A 21,571-nucleotide genomic window follows, 5' to 3' on the forward strand; every position below is an offset into this window, starting at 1 on the left:
AAATATGGAACTAAACAGCCCAAGCGCCTAACACCTTTCTTTTTCTCAAAATCTAACCCGGAAGTTCTAATAGGAAAAAATGTATGTCAACGTCGCGTTCAAAAAGTGTTGTGAAATCTGTGTTGTCCTCTACACCGTCACAGAATGCATATGACCTCTAGCACCATGCAGTGTATGATGTATGTAAAAAAAATATTTTGTGTGTGTGACACTGTGGCTTCCACACTGGCCACGATAATAGTCAGTGATTCTAAAACCGCCATTTTACATTACGCAAAGAGCGCATTTCGCCGGAATTGCAACGTATCCTGGCAAACTTCCGTGGTGAGCGGGTTGTCCATATCATCTGGGCGCCTGCGCACTCCTCCCTCCCCGTGAATAAGGCGGCCGACACCGTGGCTCGAGGACTCGCAAGCTGAGCCACCGGCTGGGGCTGACAGAGGACCGGATGGTTGGCTACAGGGAGATAACTAACCATTACAGATTGGGAAGGGTGCGTTTTCCTCCCGCACACCCATCACTTAATAAGCAGCAGGCGGTGGCATGGCGCCTCCTTCAAGCAAATACATATCCAAATCCGGTGACTTATAATCATTGTTACCCAGACCAATATTCGGCCAATTGTAAATTTTGTCAAGAAAGGGCGGACCTGGATCACATTATCTGGGCCTGCCCTCGGGCACCCCGACAGGGCCAGAAAATTCAGGATCGGAAGCAGTGGGAGGCCGTGTTGTTCAGCTCGGCCCCCGAAGACCAACTTTTGGCTGTCCAGCAGGCCGAGGATGCCGCTAGAGCTCAAGGGCTTCTTGCCGCCATCTAGGCGGGGTTGCCCCCCCCCCCCCCACCAATCTGCCGGCTATATAAATAAAAGTTATTTCTCCCTCTCTCTCTCTCATGTGTGACATTCACCAGAGAGAGGCCGATTTCGATAACCGTAGGCATTTGCTATGGATCCCGGCACACACTGGATTGAGCACCGCCAACGAAGCGGCTCACCGCGCTGCTCGAGGCCTCGCTCACCGAGCATCATCGGCGGAAGAGCTATCGCGGGGTACTGCAAACATCTGGGCTTGGAGGATCGTATGACCAGGTTCCACGACATCACGACACACTATCAGTTACAAAGAAGTGTATACCCATTCCCTACGCTAGGTAAAACAGGACGCAAGCAGTACACTACAGACAATTACAAACGGAGTTTACAGAAACCCTAGACTAGTGCAGGCCATGTATCCAGACATGTACGCCACAAACAGGTGCACATCGTGTGGCTAGATTACCACACTTAATTGCATATTATGGGAGTGCCAGGACTTAACAAGTCGGGCAGTGCCGACCCCTCCGTTTCTTCCACCGCCAGCCTTCGCTCGGGCTGGAAGAGCGCACTGCTCAGCTCGAACCTGACAGCACAACTCTGGGCCGTCCAGCGAGCCGAGGAAGCCGCTTCGAGACAAGGTCTCGGAGCCGAGGCCACGGCGGGTGCCGAGACCCACTAAAGGACGCCGAGGTCGGATCTCATTGATTTGAAAATAAATTTTACGTTCTTCTTCTTGTGCGTCACAATATTTGTCACTAATTTTGATGTACCAAGTTTATTTGCCCGTACTATGCTTCTGCAATCTACTGTTAAATTTTTGTTCACGCTACGACTAAACAGTCCATGGGTGGAAGGGCCATAGCGAGGTAGTCTTTTATGCCTTGAGCCACACCTTCCTCTGGCTTGTAGTGCACTGGAAATACAATAAAATCAAATTAAAACAAATTGCTACCTAAATATATCTTTTTTTTAATAGTGGGGAATTTTTCTTCGGCATTCATAGAATAAACTGACAATATGCACCTTCAGTTACAAGATCTTACGGTTCACATTAAAATTTTATAAACCGCTTAAAGGACGATGTGCTGGTTTAGGCGAAGCAAAAGTTCATTGTTTGAATGAATATAGATTTGAGCTCCCGAGCTGTAACCTCCCCTAAAACCGCTGGTGGTTTAAAACATCTCGAAAATCTTCGTAGCCATATTTAGGTAATGATATTACCAATTTTATTTGACATAAAGCGTACAATGTAATTACGACAACTGTTTGCGCCCTTAGCGAAAATCTATAGCAAGGGGTCCAAGACAAGTACAACAGGGAACAAGCATTGCAATTACAGCAAGTTTTGCCGAAAGCCCAAACTGTCCACTTTCGGATGCAGCTGTGTGAATTCAATAGGGACGCTTGCTCACAATACTGTTTCTCGATTTACGGGCAGAAGCCTGGCATACCGGTGATCCCCATTGACTTACAGAAAGTTCGTCTTCTTCTTTCGCAAGTACGCAATTACCGGCTTATGTAGTGCATGCGGAACATTTCGCTTAGCGTAAGGTAGCATATAAACATAAAATTCAGTGTGCTCCCATTATAACTGAACTCCTAGCCAAGGTGGCGGAAACCTCAGTGGCGTGGAGACAAAATGACTTGGGCCACGATCTGTATGTCCGAGCACGGTGAACATAGCAAGCCACATTCACCACCTCGCAAAAATGCATATTGCATCCAAGAATATGTTCCCAAAAATATTGTATCATAGGAAAACGTTCGTGCAGGTAAAGTTTTCAAACAATCATCAGAGTAGAGCAAGGATATAACACAGGAAGAGGAGAGGAGATGGCTTAGAGACTCTGCGGAGAGAAATTTCAATGTTGGCAGCGGCACTGAACCTTTTGCATTCGTCTACACGCGGCGTCTACACGACATGCAAAAGGCTAACGACAATTTCGGCAATGAATACGTGCAGTTTTGGTGACAAATCGCCAAGAACAGCAATAGTGCTGTTCTTGGTTAAGCTACTCGCTTAACTACGGTTCACTCTGTTGCACCTTCCGCTCTTGTCTGGTCGAGTAAGGGCAGCCGAAGCAGTCCAAGGCGCTACGCTAAGGTCGCAGACAGGTCTTCCAGGCGTGCGTTCCAATCCAAGTAAAGATCAATATTCTTTTTTTTTTTCATCGTCGCCACATGGAAAAAAATATGGTAGGTAGCGCTTAATCTATTTCCTCTTCCTCTTTTGTGAATACGCAACCCTAAAGTACGATTGACTCTGTTTCATCGTCCGGTCTAGTAGGATGGACAAGCGTTCGAAGGCACTGCGGTCACAGTCCGTTCTTCCTGGCGTAGGGTGGAATCCTACTTCTCACAAAGCTTCTTTTTTTCACTCTCGCCTCATGTCAATAGAAAAGATTATGTAGCGCGTCATGTCTTTCATTTTCCCCTTGAAAACGCAACGCTAAAATATGGCTGGCTCTGTTGCACCTTCCGCTGTAGACTCGTGCAGTCAGGATGGCCGAGCGGTCCAAGGCGCTGCGTTCAGGTCGCAGTCCGGTCTTCCGGGCGTGGGTTCGAATCCCACTTCTGACAATTGTTCTAGTTTTTACCTCTCGTCTCGTGTTAACAGAAATAGGTAGGTATCGCTTTATGTCTTTCCTTTTACTCTTTTCTTGGAACAACAACGCGGCTCTGTTGCACATACCGTTCTAGATGCGTCCAGTCAGGGTGGCCGAGCGGTCGAAGGCACTGCGTTCAGGTCGCAGTCCGGTCTTCCGGGCGTGGGTTCAAATCCCACTTCTGACAAATGTTCTTTCTTTTACCACTCGTCTCATGTTAATAGAAAAAAGTAGGTATCGCTTCGTGTCTTTCCTTTTCCTACTTTCTTGAAAAACCAACGCTAAAGTACGTGTAGCGCTGTTGCACGTTCCACTCTAAATGCGTCCCGTCAGGATGGCCGGTATTCCACTTCCGGCCACTGTAGTGTACGGACATGGCTGTGAGGAGCTCCATCGGAGCGGCTTCAGTGGCCCAGCAGGGCCGCGGTCTAGGTTTTTTTGTCAATGAGGATTGTGATTATCAGTTGCTACTGCCTCAACTACCAACAGGGCGACTTGTTACGAATACTTTATTTTTGCATGCTGATATGCGTGCAAGGCCATACCGCGCGGAAAACTTCCGTGACATGCTGTCAAGCATGAAGCTGCTTTCTGACGTTGTCACCCTAGGGGCGTATCGAATGAACCATGTGTGGGCCGTGACTTTCAAAAGTAGTGTCGGAATGAAAGAACTGCTACAGGCAGACGACTTGAAGGTGAAGGACAGACCATGCATCGTCGTCGACCCTGGAAATCAAGCAATGCACCTCAAGCTACACTGGATGCTGCACAATGGGCCAGACGAGGATATTGGTGAAGCCCTGGCGCCTTGACGGATGTCAGTGACGGATGTGGCCAGAGAGTGGTGGCGGGGGCATGGCCTTCAGGATAAAGGTTCTTCAACGTGCCTGATCAACCTGATGCCGAGGAAGTGCTTGGGGGCGGACGACGTGCCTGATCTGTTACGGATGGCCGGTGCGGAAGCTCTCGTGGTGATTCCTGGAAGAGCACCGCTATGCCTTCTTTGCCGCAGCACAGGACACATCCAGCGCGACTGCCGCGTCCCGCGCTGCGCACGTTGTCGTCGTCACGGCTATGACGAGTCGCAGTGCGCGAGGACATACGCAAACGTGACGGGGACGACGGCTGCGGATGAAAGTGCTGAACGTCTTATGGATGAAGTGGATGCCGAGGAACCCTCTGCCGGGAGCGCCAACGAAGCGAAGGTCACAGCGACAAAAACACCGAAACCGCAAGGGCAAACGACTGCCGGGGCGGTGGGTGTGCCAGGAACGCCTACGCGACCTGTGTGCAAGGGTTCGGCCCTCGATATTCATAAGCAAGACACCGCGACCGAGGAAACGCCGGCCGTCTCGACTAGGACATCAGCTGACAACGAAGCGATGGACGTTACCAATGCTATAGCGTGGCGGTCGGGAAGCGAACACACGAAGAGTGAACAAGCGACAGCGGGAAAACTGGCCCACCGAACAGCGAGGAACCGCCGCCAAAGTCAGTGGTAATGCGCCGGCCGTCATTACGGCCGACGCCGAATATCCCGTCTGACAAAAGACCGGCGGCGCCGACGCCTAGTAGCCTTAGGGACTTGTGCCTGCAAAGGCACTCAGACGCGAGCTTGCGGGGGCCCATCGCTACCGAAGGGTTGGGGAGGTCAGCTGCTGCTCAAGCAAGGTATTTTTGTGGACTGCACTTCAAGCTGACGCGAAACAACTCCTCTGTCCGTTAGCGCTTGTAGACGAAACTATAAGTAGACCTAGAAGTGCTACATGTGATTATATACGGTGCTTTTGTGACTGGATTCCCCGCTAATTAACAATGGATTTGAAGAGGGGAATACGAGTTGCTACACTGATGTACGCGGCCTCGCTGCAAGGCGGAGGCAGTACCAGCTCAGCCAACTATGCGTTGAAAATGAACTCGATATTACAGCTATACAAGAGACGAAAGTTGAAAGCGAGGAGCAAACAAAATGGTAACACCTTTTAGAACATTTTATAACATATGCACATGTCAAGCTGTCGGCACGTCTGGTGGATGCACTGTCTTGGTTCGAAGGGGTATTGGTAGAAACAAAGATATGGTTACCGTGAGCGAGAGTGGATGATTTATTGTTCTTGATTTTTCTTTTAATGGATCACAATGGAGGATTATTGTGTATATGCGCCATACGATATCAATGAACGATGTCGTTTTTTTTTCGAATCTAGAAGCATACCTTCGTTGTGACAAGTACATCATCTTTCTTGGTGACTTTAATTGCGTGTGTCATGCGGAATATCGTGCTAAACGTAAATTTCCGCGGGACAAGAGTGCAGTGATTTTGAACACTTTAGTAAACGATTACAACCTAGAAGACGTTGGTCGCCTTTAGGCCAGTACTTTGCAGCCGCAATTTACACACTATCAACGATATAGCCAAGCACGACTTGACAGAGCTTACATCTCGTTAGATCTTGTGCCTCTATGCGATAACTAGGTTGTGCAGCCGGTGTCCTTTAGCGATCACAGTATAGTGCGGTTTGCACTCGGTGCCATGCAAGAAAGCCGCGGTTCGATTGGGCACAATGGAAATTTAACGAAAAACACCGAAGTGATGAAGAATTTATAAACGATGTAAAGCGCGAAATTAAAAACATGTTGAGTAATGAGAGCGTACCTTGGGCATAAGTATGGCAAGACTTTAAGGTTCGCGTGAAAAATGTTGCAATTGAAGTAGGAACTGTTAGACAATACAATGAAAAAAATGAAAGAAAATGAGCTCCAGGAGGAACTCAATCTTCTGATTTTCATGGACAGTGCGAAACCTGGAAAATTTAGTGGAGAAACCAGAACAGTGAAACGTGCGATGGAAGCTTTCGACACGGAAAAATATAGAGCTACGGTTATTCGGGGACCAACGGAAATACTGTGAGTTCATGGAACGCCGCACAAACGCGCTATTGCCTATGAAAAGAGAGTACGCAAGGAAAAATGAAATAGGACAGATTAATTATCAGGATGAGGTTACTTCCGACTCGAAAATGATTGAACAGGCCTTTACCGAACATTACCGCAAGCTGTTTGGCGTCCCAATCCTCGTGGGAGCTGAGTTTGAAGCAAGATTCGTGAATTTTATGCCGCGCGTTGATGACGAGGTAAAAGCCAGTCTCCAGGAACCGATAAGCGTGCGAGAAATAGAAGACGCGATCGAAGAACTTCCTGCCGGCAAATCACCGGGTCCCGATGGTTTAGGAGCCGCCTTTTATAAGGCATTTGAACCTGGGCTTGCTCAAGTGTTGCAGCATCACTGAGGCACATAAAAATGAGCGACTGCCACTTTCTTTCAGAACTCCACACATGGTTTTAATACCGAAAACAGATGAACACAGGGCGCTTTTATCGGTTGGAGCATACAGGCCCATTAGCCTTACAAATACCGATTATAAAATACTCATGAAGGTATTGGCAAAGAGACTTCAAACATTCATTACAAATCTTGTCAGTCCGCATCAAACTTGCGGCATAAAAGGCTGCACTGTTACTACAAACACCACGTAGCGCGAAGCGTTCTAGAGTGTTGTGACGTTTTCGCTAGACCCGTTACTTTTTTGCCACTGAATCTGGCGAAAGCCTTCGGCCGTGTGTCCCACGACGCTCTTCTTGTTTTGGAATATGTTAACATAGGGAAAGTAATTTTAGATGGCGTCAAAATGGCCTACGACCAATGCACGACACAGATTATTATTATTAAGTCCCACAGCGAAAAGCTATCACCAAGATCTTCCCTTGGACAAGGGTGTCCACCAAGTCCATTGTTTTTTGCATTGTACCTCGAGCCTTTCTGTTTAGCAGTGATACGCAATGACAACGTCCGAGGATTTCTGCTACAGCTTTCTGAAGTCAAGGTACTGGCATACGCTGATGACATCGCAGTCTTCTGCGAGGGTCGTGAGAGCGTTTTTGAAGGTGTACGTCATGTAAAACATACTGTGAACAATCTGGATCCTAGATCAATTGGAAAAAGAGCATCGGTATATGGCACGGTCATTGGGACATTATACCAGCCCGCTTTGCAAACATCCGGTCGTCAACAACGCCAACTAAGTACTTGGGTGTGCCGCTCGGGCACTATAATGATGCCGCACAGTAATCGTCCGATGAAGCTGATAAAATGAGTGAAAAATCAAAGGGTTGGCTTGGCCGAGATTTGTCAATGTTTGGACGTGCTTCTGTCTGCATCCTTCTTTTTTAGTAGCGAAAGTGTGGTATATTATGCAAGCCATATCAATGTGTCGTTCAACTGTGCAAGAAATGCATCATGTTTTTGCCGTATTCATATGGGCTTCTAGTTGGGAGAGGGTAGACAGCACGAACTTGTTTCGTTCAGCCCACAGTGCTGGGCTAGGCCTGTCACATTTCTTTATCAGAGAAATTGTGTCGCGTTTTCTTTTTTTCGTGATCAGACAAATGATTTTTTGCGCACAGTAATTAAAGTACGTTCGGGAAAAGCACTACCGCAATATGTTGTAACGACCAGTCAAGTGAAGAGAGCAAGTATTAGGGGATATCTGCGCGAAGTGGCTGAGTCACTTCATATGTTGCGTGCGCGGTTTTCCGTGGAATATCTGTTCTCTGTGACAAGAAAAACACTGTATAAAGATTTAGTTGACACAATGTGGCCATACCATTGTACAGGTCTCTAAACTGGGGAGGCCAAGGAGATGATGTACTGAAACAGGTGAAAAAAAATGCCAATTAGACCATCTCAAATAACGTTTTTTTAAGCTACACACAAACACGTTACCCGTAAAAACATGATTAGACGAAAAAGGAATATATGTGCCATGGACAGTAAACTACTTATTTTGTCAAAAGCCAGAGACCATCAAACAGGTTTTCATCGATTGCTGGGATCCAATATTTCATTGGTCTGTCTTACAACGTACACTTGAAAAAGAATTACCGATAACACCTCTTGGTATTCGATATTTGCCAACCGATAAGGAGGAGGAGTTCCGTTCGATGTGTTCATGCTTCTTGGCGTCCACAGTCTGTGGAAAAGGAGAATGGCAGTGCGATACTCGGATGTCGATACCCGTACGGCGAGAATAAACTTCATCGAAAATGTCGCGTATATTCCGGAAATATATCGTGTCCATAGTGAGCCTCCAGAGTGGGTGGCTATCCTCGATGATCTGATCAAGCTGAAGCGATTTTAATATATAATGTTAGCCAAAGTGTGGTTGACATGTTTTAGCATTTGAATGTGTTCTTGGTTTTGGGCTGCAAACAGGCAATAAAGAGGAAAGGTCAGGATGGCCGAGCGGTCCAAGGCCGGGAACACGCAAACAGGTAACAGGATTTCTGCCTGGGACCACGAGTATCAAATTGCTTTGCCTAGTCTGCCAACGGGGCGTTTTCTTCAGGTCGCAATCCGGTCTTCTGGGCGTAGGTGCGAATCCCACTTCTGACAATTGTTCTTTTTTTTTACCTCTTGTCTCATGTTAATAGAAAAGAGGAGGTATGGCTTCATGTCTTTCCTTTTCCTATTTTCTTGAAACCGGAATGCTAAAGTACAGGTGGCTCAGTTGCACCTTCCGGTCTAGATGCGCCCAGTCAAGATGGTCGAGGATTCCACTTCCGGCCACCGAGCGTGACGGATGTGTATGTCATAGGCTCCGTAGGAGCGGCTTCAGCGGCCCAGATGGGCCGCGGTAACGGGATTTCAGCCTCGGACAACGAGTATCAAGTTGTTTTGCCTAGTCTGCCAACAGTGCGTTTTGATTTGAATACGGTTTTCCTACACTGTGATCATCATCATCATCATCATCATCATCATCATCATCAGCCTGGTTACGCCCACTGCAGGGCAAAGGCCTCTCCCATACTTCTCCAACAACCCCGGTCATGTACTAATTGTGGCCATGCCGTCACTGCAAACTTCTTAATCTCATCCGCCCACCTAACTTTCTGCCGCCCCCTGCTACGCTTCCCTTCCCTTGGGATCCAGTCCGTAACCCTTAATGACCATCGGTTATCTTCCCTCCTCATTACATGTCCTGCCCATGCCCATTTCTTTTTCTTGATTTCAACTAAGATGTCATTAACTCGCGTTTGTTCCCTCACCCAATCTGCTCTTTTCTTATCCCTTAACGTTACACCTATCATTCTTCTTTCCATAGCTCGTTGTGTCGTCCTCAATTTGAGTAGAACCCTTTGCGTAAGCCTCCAGGTTTCTGCCCCGTAGGTGAGTACTGGTAAGACACAGCTATTATATACTTTTCACTTGAGGGATAACGGCAACCTGCTGTTCATGATTTGGGAATGCCTGCCAAACGCACTCCAGCCCATTCTTATTCTTCTGATTATTTCCGTCTCATGATCCGGATCCGCCGTCACTACCTGCCCTAAGTAGATGTATTCCCTTACGACTTCAAGTGCCTCGCTGCCTATTGTAAATTGCTGTTCTCTCCCGAGACTGTTAAGCATTACTTTAGTTTTCTGCATATTAATTTTTAGACCCACTCTTCTGCTTTGCCTCTCCAGGTCAGTGAGCATGCATTGCATTTGGTCCCCTGAGTTACTAAGCAAGGCAATATCATCAGCGAATCGCAAGTTACTAAGGTATTCTCCATTAACTTTTATCCCCAATTCTTCCCAATCCAGGTCTCTGAATACCTCCTGTAAACACGCTGTGAATAGCATTGGAGATATCGTATCTCCCTGCCTGACGCCTTTCTTTATTGAGATTTTGTTGCTTGCTTTATGGAGGACTACGGTGGCTGTGGAGCCGCTATAGATATCTTCCAGTATTTTTACATATGGCTCATCTACACCCTGATTCCGTAATGCCTCCATGACTGCTGAGGTTTCGACTGAATCAAACGCTTTCTCGTAATCAATGAAAGCTATATATAAGGGTTGGTTATGTTCTGCACATTTCTCTATCACTTGATTGATAGTGTGAATATGGTCTATTGTTGAGTAGCCTTTACGGAATCCTGCCTGGTCCTTTGGTTGACAGAAGTCTAAGGTGTTCCTGATTCTATTTGCAATTACCTTAGTAAATACTTTGTAGGCAACGGACAGTAAGCTGATCGGTCTATAATTTTTCAAGTCTTTGGCGTCCCCTTTCTTATGGATTAGGATTATGTTAGCGTTCTTCCAAGATTCCGGTACGCTCGAGGTCATGAGGCATCGCGTATACAGCGTGGCCAGTTTCTCTAGAACAATCTGTCCACCATCCTTCAACAAATCTGCTGTTACCTGATCCTCCCCAGCTGCCTTCCCCCTTTGCATATCTCCTAAGGCTTTCTTTACTTCTTCCGGCGTTACCTTCGGGATTTCGAATTCCTCTAGACTATTTTCTCTTCCATTATCGTCGTGGGTGCCACTGGTACTGTATAAATCTCTATAGAACTCCTCAGCCACTTGAACTATCTCATCCATATTAGTAATGATATTGCCGGCTTTGTCTCTTAACGCATACATCTGATTCTTGCCAATTCCTAGTTTCTTCTTCACTGTTTTTAGGCTTCCTCCGCTCCTGAGAGCATGTTCAATTCTATCCATATTATACTTCCTTATGTCAGCTGTCTTACGCTTGTTGATTAACTTCGAAAGTTCTGCCAGTTCTATTCTAGCTGTAGGGTTAGATGCTTTCATACATTGGCGTTTCTTGATCAGATCTTTCGTCTCCTGCGATAGTTTGCTGGTATCCTGCCTAACGGAGTTACCACCGACTTCCATTGCACACTCCTTAATGATGCCCACAAGATTGTCGTTCATTGCTTCAACACTAACGTCCTCTTCCTGAGTTAAAGCTGAATACCTGTTCTGTAGCTTGATCTGGAATTCCTCTATTTTCCCTCTTACCGCTAACTCATTGATCGGCTTCTTATGTACCAGTTTCTTCCGTTCCCTCCTCAGGTCTAGGCTAATTCGAGTTCTTACCATCCTGTGGTCACTGCAGCGCACCTTGCCGAGCACGTCCACATCTTGTATGATGCCAGGGTTAGCGCAGAGATATCGGGGCCCAACCATGCCGGGTGGAAGATTTTCGCGATGCGCTCGCTCAGCTATCGCTCCTACCGGAAGTGGCTGCTCTCGGGCCCTACCGTATGAGCCATGACCGTGACCTTCAAGGACAGCGACGCGGTGAAAGAGATCGTCAGCGTTGGAGAGCTGCAGGTCAAAAAGGGCCGGTGTCTCGTCATTGACCCCGCCAACCAGGACGTACTCCTGAAAGTGCATTGGCTGCTGCCCAGCGTTCCTGCCGAGGACGTACGTCTTCTTCGCGCCATTTGGAAACGTCACGGACGTCGTCCGCGAGCGCTGGCGGGTTCACGGCGTGGCTGATAAGGACTAAACAACAAGGCTAGTTACGCTGAAATTGAAGCCGGGCGTAAAGCTCGATGACCTGCCGCATCAGGTGAGCGTCGCCGGGGAACTGCCTCTTGTGGTTGTGCCGGGCAGGGCTCCTCTCTGCCTACGCTGCCGCGGCACTGGACACATTCGTCGCGAGTGCCGTATTCCACGGTGTGGTGTCTGCCGACGCTTCGGTCATGACGACAGTCAGTGCGAGCGGACGTACGCTAGCGTGACCGCACCCTTCGGCAACGAGGACAACTCTGCCCTACTTATGGACGAGGCGGACATAGAAGACATGTCGTCCGCGGCGGGTGAAACAGCTGACGTCGTGGCAAAGTTGACGGTATGGCTTGAACAGTAGGAGAAACAAGTCGCTCTGGCGGTCGCCACAGGACACCAACAAGCGACTGCAGAGGGCATTGCGGCCATGCCGAATGCTGAAGTGAAAACCCCACCTGAGACGGAGGTGAACTCCTGCCTCTTTGAACCTGAAGGCATGGATATCCTTACAGGCCCAACTAGCCAACCGACGGGGAAACGGCCCCACAACCAGACCGTTAGCCGGATGGCGAAACAGGACCGTAGCGGCGGAGACAAACCACCGCCCAAAGCGTCAGGTATAAGAAGGTCGACCTTGAAGCCGCGGCCGAACATTACAATCGATACACAGCAGGCGGGTAAACCGCCTCCGTAATTCCGTACTGTCTAGCTTGAGTGGTGTTGGGGATTGGTGAATGCAATGGCCGTCATCCTCAGCGCTAATTTTTTAAGACCTTGCCAGGAAGCGGGGCCCAAGTTGCACTTGAGCGCCCTTTCCGGAAGGTCGAGCTGCGTCTCCTTTAGAGGCATTCGACGGGGTAATCGGCGCACCTTTATGAGCGCTCATCCTTGTGTAACGTTAATGAGCACCACTCTACCATGGCGGTTAATATCAAAGGAACGCTACGTGTAGCTACATTAAATGTATGAGGGCTCAGTGCAAGACGGCGGCAATGTCAGCTAAGTCGTCTCTTCTTGGATAATGACTTACATATAGTAGGAATCCAAAAAACGAAAATTGAGAGCCATGAGCTAACCGACATAATGGTGTCCAATTTTCGTGCTAATTTTGACGTGTGCGTTTGTCACGCGGTTGGTGGATCAGGTGGCTCCGCTATATTCCTACGAAATAATTTTGGCATTTGCGTGCAGTCAGTGTTTTCGTGTGCAACTGGGCGTCTCCTAGTGGCTGATTTTTGTTTTCGTGATGTGGATTACCGTGCTATTTGTATCTATGCGCCGAATATTGAAACGGACCAGCGATCTTTCTTTGAGCGTCTTGAAGTGTACGTAAACTGTTCCAAGGTGGTAATACTGCTGGGGCATTTTAAGTGTGTATGCAAAGCTGAAGATCTAGCAAAACGTTCACGCGTTCGCGATAAGAGTGCTCAATATCTGAACGGTGTGGTGCACAATTATGACCTGGAAGGTGTGGGCAGTGTTTTTGCCAGTGGGACTCGCCCGCGATTTACCCACTTCCAGCGTGATAGACACGATCGATTAGATAGATTATACTTGTCAGCCGAATTAGTGCCCTTATGTTGTGAATATGATGTGCAAGCTGTAGCATACAGCGACCACTGCTTGGTAACTGCCACTTTCGGGAAAAGACAAAGTAAAGAGACGTTCAACTGGGATCTTTGGAAAATGAATACGCAGTTGTTGCATGACGACGTTTTTGTCGATGCTGTAGGGAAGGAACTAGAAAACCAGACTTCAGCCAAGCCAGTAAGCTTAGCCGTTCAATGGGAAGAACTTCAACAAAGTCAAAACATTGGCCGTTGAAAGAAGCAGTGACATTCGACAAAAGCTTAAACAAGCAGAAACAAATCTTCGCCAGCAACTGCAATTTTTTATCAGCATGGAAAGTGTCAAGCCTGGTGTGTACGTTAACGAATTAAAGAAAGTGAAAACTGAACTGGTAAGGATGGATACAGAAAAATACAAAGCAGCACTTGTGAGATCGAGGTCTGCGAAGTTGTGGGCGGGAGACATTCCAACGAAACGAGCCTTATCAGACGAGAAAAGGTGGGCATGTAGGAAGGAAATCCGCCAGCTAACTAAAGGCAGTCACATTACGTCCGACAAACATGACGTCAAGCAAGGGATCGCCGATCACTTTAAAGCAATTTTAGGTCATCCGCGGTATCTTAAAGATAGCTACGAAAAAGAATTTCTCTCATTGATGCCAAAGCTCGATGAAGAAGTTAGGACACGGCTGGAACTACCAATAAGCCTGAGTGAGATAGAGTGCGCAATAGACGAGTTGTCCATCGGTAAAGCACCAGGGCCTGATGGCTTGGGAGCCACTTTCTATAAAACCTTGAAGTCTGCATTGGCTCGTGTTCTTCACGAAGTTATCAGCGAAGCGTATGAGCGAAACAATTTGCCCTTGTCTTTCACAACTTCGTATGTCGTGCTAATTGCGAAGAGTGGCGACGAGGAAAAACTTTTGTTGCCAGGGTCATATCGCCCGATAACTCTAGCCAACGTCGACTATAAAATGTTCACGAAAGCTTTGGCCAAACAACTCCAAAGTGTTATTAAAACATTGGTAGGGCCGCACCAGACTGGTGTAATTAAAGGCCGCAGTATCACAACAAATGTACACGTGGCTCGAAGTGTGCTTGGGTGTTGCGATGCGATTGGCGATCACGTCGCGATGATGCAGATCGATTTAGCAAAAGCCTTCGACCTCGTCTTGCACAAGGCTTTGTTCTGCATACTGGGACATGCGAACGTTGGCAACGTCATAACGGAACGCGTCATGATTGCGTGCAGAGAATGCTTAAAGCGCATCATTGTTAATGGGGAGCTCACCGATAGCTTTCGCGTGCTTTCGTCAGTGCGGCAAGGATACCCGCTGTCGCCCCTTCTATTTGCTACGTATTTGGAACCATGCTGTTTGACGATTGAAAATAACGAGCGCATAGCGGGCTATCGGCAGGCTGCGCACTTTAAAATTTTGGCGTATGCCGAAGATACCGCGATTTTCTGCACAAACAAAGCGAGCATTAAGGAGGCGACGACTGTCGTGTGATTGTGATTTGTGATTCAACTGGAGCCCAGATAAACGGGGATAAGCGTTACGGCTTCTGGAATGGTAGCTGCAAGGACACGCTGGAGAACGAAGTGGTAGTCGTTACCAACGCAGTACTTGGGTGTGCCTCTGGAAAGTTACCGTGAACCTGAATCGAACTGGCTCGATCAAGTTTCGAAAGTAAAGGAAAAGGCTGATGGGTGGAGAGGAAAGCAATTACCAATGTTTTTAGAGCCGCTGTTTGCAATCTTTTTTTTAGTTTCTAAGATATGGTACGTTATGAATGTGTTGTGTGCTGCGAGGGTAAGCGTACAAAAAGTTCACCGAGTTTTCGCTATTTTCATTTGGGCCTCTACCTGGGAGAGGATGAGTCGTACGAACTTGTTCCTCCCGGTCAAGAAAGGTGGGCTTGGTCTAGCTCATTTGTTTCTGCGACAAGTCGTGTCACGTTTTGTGTTTTACAGAATCAAAACGATCCTGTTCTCCGAACGCTGATTCAGGTACGGCTGTGTAGACAAATTCCAGGATTCATTGTTTCGACGGTTCACAATATGCCAGGAGCGGTGACTGGATACCTGCGGGAAGTGGTATGTTCATATAGGATCTTGAATGTACGTTTCTCACAGCAATACCTGTCCACCGTTACAAAGAAAAAACTATACAGAGATCTTGTGGACACAATGTTCCCTGCACCTTTGTAGCGTCTTCCACACCGTGGAGGCTCAGGACAAGATGTTCTAAAGAGAGTGAAAAAAATGCCAATACGGCCTTCAGCTAAATCTTTGTTCTTCAAATTACACACAAACACACTTCCCGTTAAGGCCTGGCTTCATGAAAAGGGTATATTCGTCCCCTGGAGCACCGACTTCTTATTATGTAAAAAACCGGAAACAATAGAACATGCATTCCTAGACTACTGGGACGCCATCTTTCACTGGGAGGTTCTGCAGAGAACATTGAATAAATACTTGCCCATACCCCCATATGGAATACCGTTCTTACCGATTGATAACACCGAGGATGTGCCGTATGAGCTTATTATGATCCTGAGCCTCCACGCATTGTGGAAAACTAGACTGCAATTCCAAAACGGAGACATTGTTGTTCGACCGGTTCGGGAAAATTTCACTGAGAGTGTCGTGTGTGTCAGAGATGCTTTAAAATCGCTGCCTGATCCACAGCAATAGATTTCTATATTTGGTGAATTAGCGTTGTTGAAAAACTTTTAGTACCGTTTTGGCCAAAGTGTGGCTCACACGTTTTACCCTTTGTAAACCTTGATTTGGAACGTCGAAATCGGCAACAAATAAGAAAATGCCAGCATGGCCGAGCGGGCCAAGGCACTGCGTTCAGGTCGCAGTCCGGTCTTCCGGGCGTGGGTTCGAATCCCACTTCTGACAATTGTTCTTCTTTTTTACCTGTCCTTTCTTGCTCGCACAACGAAATTTGCAAACATAATTATCTTTCAAGAAGACTCCTGCCTCTGCCGCACTCCTCGATGTGCAGGGCCCAGGCAGTCACTATCAGACTTCTGCAAAGTAGCACTTACCCAAGCCCCGCGGCGCTGCACACAGTGTACCCCGAACGGTTCCCAAGCCCGTAGTGCCCTGTGTGTTGTGATTTTGCAGACTTCGAACATGTCCTGTGGAGCTGCGCCTCTGCCGGTCCTCCTTTCACCCAAGAGGAAATGATAAAGGTAATTATGGCCCAGGATCAGACCTCTCAAATCCTGGCAGTCCAGAGCGCTCGCGAGAGGGCCGTCAGGTTTCACCTGATGGTCCCCGAGTGGGCCTAGCCAGGTGACGTTAAATTTACTTACGTCTATAGTGGACCAAACAAAGTTGTTTCACACACTCACCTCTCCTCTCATGTTAATCGAAACGAGTAGGTGGCGCTTCATGTCTTTCTTCTTGCTCTTTTCTTGAAAACTAAATGCTGAAGTACGGTTGGCTCTGTTGCTCCTTCCGGTCTTGATGCGTCCCGTCAGCTTGGGCGAGCGGTCCAAGGCACTGCGTTCAGGCCGCAGTCCGGTCTTCCGGGCGTGGGTTCGAATGGCACTTCTGACAATTGTTCTTTTTCAAAATCTCGTCTCATGTTAATAGAAAAAAGTAGGGGGCGCTTCATGTCTTTCATTTTCCTCTTTTCTTGACAACACAACGCAAAAATACGGTTAGCTCTGTGTCATCTTCCGCTCTTGACGCGTCCTGTTAGGATTGCCGAGCGGTCAAGGTCGCTGCATTCAGGTCGCTGTATGGTCTTCCGGGCTTGGGTTCGAATCCCACTTATGACAATTGTTCTTTTTTTTCACCTCTCGTCTCATGTTAATACAAAAGATTAGGTGGTGTTTCATGTCTTTCCTTTTCCTCTTTGCTTGAAATCACAACGCTAAAATACGGTTGGCTCTGTTCCATCTTCCGCTCTTGATACGTCCTGTCAGGATGGTCGAGCGGTACAGGGCGCGGCGTTCAGGTCGCAGTCTGGTATTGTGGGCGACGGTTCGAATACCACTTTTGACAATTGTTCTTTATTTTAACTCTCGTCTCATGTTAATAGAAAAGAGTAGGTGGCGCTTCATGTCTTTCCATTTCCTGTTTTCTTAAAAACGCAATTGTAAAGTACGGGTGGCTCTGTTGCACCTTCCGCTCTAGGTGCGTCCAGCCAGGATGGCCGAGCGGTCCAAGGCGCTGCGTTCAGGTAGCAGTCCGCTCTTCCTGGCGTGGGTTCCAATCCCGCTTACGACAAATGTTTCTCATTTGACTGTACAAACGCACTTTCTAGAAAATTTATTTTTCGTGGACGGCACAACATTTCCTTGGGCTATAGGCTTAACATTTTCTTATATTTTCGAGAAAATAAAACTGTTCCTATTCATTATTTTTATTGCGTAAATTGGCGCCTACGCATGCGTGGGGAGTGATGTATGTGATGAAGGCGCACTTTCAAGAGAATTTATTTTTCTTGGCTCAGACGATATTTTCATGGGCTTACTGTTTTTTCATATCTTCGAGAAAATTAAACAGTTCCTATTCGTTCATTTATCGCGTAAATTGGTGCCTTCGTATGCGTGGGGAGTGACATACGCGATGAAGCGGTGCTTTCTAGATAATTTATTTTTCTTGGCTCAGACGATATTTTCATGGGCTATAGGCTTACTGTTTTTTTCATATCTTCGAGAAAATTAAACTGTTCCTATTCGTTCATTTATCGCGTAAATTGGTGCCTTCGCATGGGTGGGGAGTGACATACGCGATGAAGCGGTGCTTTCTAGAGAATTTATTTTTCTTGGCTCAGACGATATTTTCATGGGCTATAGGCTTACGGTTTTTTCGATTTTTGGGGAAAATTATTCTTCGCCTAATCGTTTATTTATCGCGTTAAACGGCGTCTGCGCATGCTTTGAGACTGAATTATGCCGAGAACCAGCGCCCTCGAGGGACTTCATTTTTCGTCGCAAAAATGATATTTTCATGAGCTATAGGCTCACTATTTTTTAGATTTTTGGGGAAAAATTATTCTTTGCCTCATCGTTTATTTCTCGCGTTAAACGGCATCTGCGCATGCTCTGGGACTGATTCATGCGAAGAACCAGCACCCTCGAGGCACATTATTTTTCGTCGCAAAAACGATCTTTTCATGGGCTAGGCTACTGTTTTTTCGATATTTGGGGAAAAATATATTCTTTGCCTAATCATTTATTTATCGCGTTAAACGGCGTCTGCGCATGCTCTGGGACTGATTCATGCCGAGAACCAGCGACCTCGAGGCACTTTATTTTTCGTCGCAAAAAAGATATTTTCATGGGCTATAGACTTACTGTTTTTTCGATTTTTGGGAAAAAATTATTCTTTGCCTAATCGTTTATTTATCGCGTTAAACGGCGTCTGCGCATGCTCTGAGACTGATTCATGCTGAGAACAAGCACCCTCGAGGCACTTCATTTTTCGCCGCAAAAATGATATTTTCATGGGCTATAGGCTTACTGTTTTTTCGATTTTTGGGGAAAAATTATTCTTTGCCTAATCGTTTATTTATGGCGTTAAACGGCTTCTGCGCATGCTTTGGGACTGATTCATGCCGAGAACCAGCGCCCTCGAGGCACTTTATTTTTCGCCGCAAAAATGATATTTTCCTGGACTATAGGCTTACTGTTTTTTCGATTTTTGGAGAAAAATTATTCTTTGCCTAATCGTTTATTTATCGCGTTAAACGGCTTCTGCGCATGCTTTGGGACTGATTCATGCCGAGAACCAGCGCCCTCGAGGCACTTTATTTTTCGCCGCAAAAATGATATTTTCCTGGGCTATAGGCTTACTGTTGTTTTCGATTTTTGGGGAAAAATAATTCTTTGCCTAATCGTTTATTTATCGCGTTAAACGGCGTCTGCGCATGCTCTGGGACTGATTCATGCCGAGAACCAGCGACCTCCAGGCACTTTATTCTTCGTCGCAAAAAGATATTTTCATGGGCTATAGGCTTACTGTTTTTTCGATTTTTGGGGAAAAATTATTCTTTGCCTAATCGTTTATTTATGGCGTTAAACGGCTTCTGCGCATGCTTTGGGACTGATTCATGCCGAGAACCAGCGCCCTCGAGGCACTTTATATTTCGCCGCAAAAATGATATTTTCCTGGACTATAGGCTTACTGTTTTTTCGATTTTTGGGGAAAAATTATTCTTTGCCTAATCGTTTATTTATCGCGTTAAACGGCGTCTGCGCATGCTCTGGGACTGATTCATGCCGAGAACCAGCGACCTCCAGGCACTTTATTTTTCGCCGCAAAAATGATATTTTCATGGGCTATAGGCTTACTGTTGTTTTCGATTTTTGGGGAAAAATTATTCTTTGCCTAATCGTTTATTTATCGCGGAAAACGGCTTCTGCGCATGCTTTGGGACTGATTCATGCCGAGAACCAGCGCCCTCGAGGCACTTTATTTTTCGCCGCAAAAATGATATTTTCATGGGCTCACTGTATTTTCGATTTTTGGGGAAAAATTATTCTTTGCCTAATCGTTTATTTATCGCGTTAAACGGCGTCTGCGCATGCTTTGAGACTGATTCATGCCGAGAACCAGCGCCCTCGAGGCACATCATTTTTCGCCGCAAAAATGATATTTTCGTGGGCTATAGGCTTACTGTTTTTTCGATTTTTGTGGAAAAATTATTCTTTGCCTAATCGTTTATTTAACGCGTTAAACGGCGTCTGCGCACGCTTTGAGACTGATCCATGCCGAGAACCAACGCCCTCGAGGCACTTTATATTTCGCCGCAAAAATAATATTTTCATGGGCTATAGGCTTACTGTTTTTTCGATTTTTGGGGAAAAATTATTCTTTGCCTAATCGTTTATTTATCGCGGAAAACGGCTTCTGCGCATGCTTTGGGACTGGTATATGCCGAGAACCAGCGCCCTCGAGGCAGCTTATATTTCGCCGCAAAATTATATTTTCCTGGGCTATAGGCTTACTGTTTTTTCGATTTTGGGGGAAAAATTATTCTTTGCCTAATCGTTTATTTATCGCGTTAAACGGCTTCTGCGCATGCTTTGGGAATGGTACATGCCGAGAACCTACGCCTTCGAGGCACTTTATTTTTCGTCGCAAAAACGATATTTTCATGGGCTATAGGCTTACTGTTTTTTCGATTTTTGGGGAAAAATTATTCTTTGCCTAATCGTTTATTTATCGCGTTAAACGGCGTCTGCGCATGCTTTGGGACTGATTCATGCCGAGAACCTACGCCCTCGAGGCACTTTATTTTTCGCCGCAAAAATGATATTTTCATGGGCTATAGAATTACTGTTTTTTCGATTTTTGGGGAAAAATTATTCTTTGCCTAATCGTTTAGTTATCGCATTAAACGGCTTCTGCGCATGCTTTGGGACTGATTCATGCCGAGAACCAGCGCCCTCGAGGCCCTTTATTTTTCGGCGCAAAAATGATATTTTCATGGGCTATAGGCTTACTGTTTTTTCCATTTTGGGGGAAAAATTATTCTTTGCCTAATCGTTTATTTATCGCGTTAAACGGCGTCTGCGCATGCTTTGGGACTGGTACATGCCGAGAACCAGCGCCCTCCAGGCACATTATTTTTCGTCGGAAAAATAATATTTTCATGGGCTATAGGCTTACTGTTTTTTCGATTTTTGGGTGAAAAATTATTCTTTGCCTAAACGTTTATTTATCGCGTTAAACTGCGTCTGCGCATGCTCTGGGATTGGTGCATGCAGAGAACCAACGCCCTCGAGGCACTTTATTTTTCGTCGGAAAAATAATATTTTCATGGGCTATAGGCTTACTGTTTTTTCGATTTTGGGGGAAAAATTATTTTTGCCTAATCGTTTATTTATCGCGTTAAACGGCGTCTGCGCATGCTTTGAGACTGATTCATGCCGAGAACCAACGCCCTCGAGGCACTTTATTTTCCGCCGCAAAAATGATATTTTCATGGGTTATAGGCTTACTGTTTTTTCGAATTTTGGGGAAAAATTATTCTTTGCCTAATCGTTTAGTTATCGCATTAAACGGCTTCTGCGCATGCTTTGGGACTGATTCATGCCGAGAACCAGCGCCCTCGAGGCACTTTATTTTTCGCCGCAAAAATGATATTTTCGTGGGCTAAAGGCTTACTGTTTTTTCGATTTTTGGGGAAAAATATATTCGGTGCCTAATAGTTTATTTATCGCGTTAAACTGCGTCTGCGCATGCTCTGGGACTGGTG

General features: G+C 46.5%; 3 non-coding genes across 3 annotated transcripts; all 3 read left to right on the top strand.

The window, feature by feature from the left end:
- The first annotated feature begins 3,313 nt into the window (after positions 1-3,313).
- TRNAL-CAG (transfer RNA leucine (anticodon CAG)) lies at positions 3,314-3,397 on the top strand. The gene has a single exon. It is a non-coding gene; the product is annotated as a tRNA-Leu (tRNA).
- Positions 3,398-3,526: 129 nt separating this feature from the next.
- TRNAL-CAG (transfer RNA leucine (anticodon CAG)) lies at positions 3,527-3,610 on the top strand. The gene has a single exon. It is a non-coding gene; the product is annotated as a tRNA-Leu (tRNA).
- A 12,557-nt stretch (positions 3,611-16,167) lies between these two features.
- Positions 16,168-16,251, top strand: TRNAL-CAG (transfer RNA leucine (anticodon CAG)). Its single transcript has one exon. It is a non-coding gene; the product is annotated as a tRNA-Leu (tRNA).
- Positions 16,252-21,571: the final 5,320 nt, after the last annotated feature.

The sequence above is a fragment of the Dermacentor variabilis genome, chromosome 11, assembly GCF_050947875.1.
Source record: "Dermacentor variabilis isolate Ectoservices chromosome 11, ASM5094787v1, whole genome shotgun sequence".
Taxonomy (NCBI): Eukaryota; Metazoa; Arthropoda; class Arachnida; order Ixodida; family Ixodidae; genus Dermacentor; species Dermacentor variabilis.